Source organism: Ixodes scapularis, unplaced genomic scaffold (genome assembly GCF_016920785.2).
Source record: "Ixodes scapularis isolate PalLabHiFi unplaced genomic scaffold, ASM1692078v2 PGA_scaffold12__126_contigs__length_90152505, whole genome shotgun sequence".
NCBI lineage: Eukaryota > Metazoa > Arthropoda > Arachnida > Ixodida > Ixodidae > Ixodes > Ixodes scapularis.
Genome location: NW_024609838.1, coordinates 81,679,068 through 81,681,294, shown reverse-complemented (window position 1 = coordinate 81,681,294; position 2,227 = coordinate 81,679,068). Strand labels below are relative to the sequence as shown.

Sequence of the window (2,227 nt, the reverse complement as noted above, 5' to 3'; positions counted from 1 at the left end):
AAGTTGAAACTTTCTCTACATGTTCGCCACCAAAAGTTACCCACTTTTTCCAGCGATGCACCACATGCCGGGGGCCATTGTTATAGAACTCCTCGTCTTGAGGAATCGCTCTACTTCACAATCACTTGGTCGCCGTCCTTAAAATACTTTCCTCTTATTTGACGACAATAATGACGACAATAATCCCTGGAGAAGGTGAACAAGAAGGACAAAGGACAAACATAAATCTCCAAACACAGCTAGGTGACTGGTGACGTCTGAAAAAATTCGCCTAGTCCGGGTATCGAACCCGGGACCTCTCCATTGCAGGTGGAGCGCTCTACCAACTGAGCTTACCACGGGTTAGACGTCAGTAGAGCAAACGGGGTTTATCAGCTGCCACCAGTCTAACACCAACATGGGTGAAGCTTGCCAATTTAAGGTTGTTATTATAATGCAATTAAATTATTTGGCCGCACTGGAGGCGTCTGCGCGATTTAACCAAAGTATCATAAACTGGGGCGTTGTCCCCGAACAACGCTCCCGGATTGGAATGAATATCTTCATACAAATACAAATTTGTATGACAATATTGAAAAAAAATTTTTACATATTTTTTTTTGTATACAAATACAAAAAAAAAAAACAACACAAAAACAGATCACTGCATGTGCTTGGTACCCACGGGCGGTGCCATCTTTGTTTCGACTCCCTAGCGGCGTTCCGAGCTCCTATATCATGCAATGTTTATACTGTGCGGAAACTAGAGGGACGCGCGCTCATGTTGATGCCTATCTTGTTCCGTTTTCTTTTTTCAATTCTTTGTGCCGATAATACGAACTTTATTAACGCCCCTTGTGTTCCCAAAATCTATTGAAATTACGCTTACCTTAATTGCGTCTAAGGGCCTAAGTATGACTGCAACTATTTTTTGACTGGCAACAGGCTGCCAACAGGAAGAATACAACACACTCCGGACAAGGGACGACGAACTCTTGTCAGGGGTTTGTTTTCTTCTTTTTGTTGCCGGACATTGTTACCAACACGCTCTTCAGTTAAAATGAATTGTTTTTTGTTTGCGAAAGAAATTACAAAAGAGATGTGTGTCCAATCTAAGCCCTTTAAGCAAAATGTTTTCTTCTTTTATCTCAGTGTCTCCTTAGTGTTGTCGTGATGCGGCGTCCTAACGTCTCATCATGCAAGATCCACGGACATAAACTAGCGTTTGTCCGCATCCCTCAGCATCTGCCCACGCGTATTCACAGGGCTTTTGAAACGCGACGTACAAATATCCGGCTTTTCTCGCCAGGGACACGGATCCAAACTATAGAACCACAATTCTATACATGCCTATACAGGGGGCTTAACTTAAATCTACACGTTGCGTGGCTGTTTTTTTTTTTGTCGTCTTCTACAAGAAAATTGTGACGGCTTCTGATTTGCTTGCATTGGAAAATAACAAAAAAAAAGTGAATAGACAATACGAATATTACACGTGGTTCGTCGGCCGCGCGCGCGAGCCAAAGTAGCGCGAAAGACGGGGGCTGCGTTGTGGATTCCGGGTGTTTGAAAGACACGCCCTGGCGTCCTCATTCTGCCAGGGACTATTGTAGCTTTCATGACGTCTTTCCAATTTACGGAAGCAAAAATAAAATCAACAACAACCGCCGATAACTCTTTCGCGCTAGCAGTTACACGTTCTGTGCGTTAGTCGAAGTGAATATACGAATCATGCCATGCATACGGATGAAACGAAATAGAAACATAAATGAATAAGACGCTGTAGCGGTGACAGAAAAAAAAACAAAAAAAAAACAAGAAAGGGTTTGTGACGAAATATTAGGAAGTTTTTTAAGATCCTGTCTGAGGAACAAATTGTAAAAATAATCACGGCGGTCTTTCCTGACCTATCTCGCAAAAAACAGGAGTTTCGACTTATTTTATGGAGATGCTATCGGGTCGACAAGGAGCGAAGCTTTCCCCACGCGTCACGCTTCTCCTACGTACAACCGTGCTTGCAGGCAAAGCACGCTTTACAGGGGACGCTATCTCAGCTCGAGGAGGGGCTCATACGAAAAAGACAAGGCCCGCAAATGACGTCATCGTTGGTGCACCCCCGACCGGCCCAAGCGCAAACACGCTGAGGCACCACGAGAAGCCACCCTAAGGTTGGAGACACGTCGGTCATGGCGTCGCCTCGGGCTAACGTCGCTCTCGTTGTAATACGCTGTAAGATGCGCTGGCGCCT

At 44.8% G+C, this 2,227-nt stretch overlaps 1 non-coding gene across 1 annotated transcript; it reads right to left on the bottom strand.

Moving 5' to 3' along the window:
• Window positions 1-268: 268 nt before the first annotated feature.
• Trnaa-ugc lies at window positions 269-343 on the bottom strand. Its single transcript has one exon. It is a non-coding gene; the product is annotated as a tRNA-Ala (tRNA).
• Window positions 344-2,227: the final 1,884 nt, after the last annotated feature.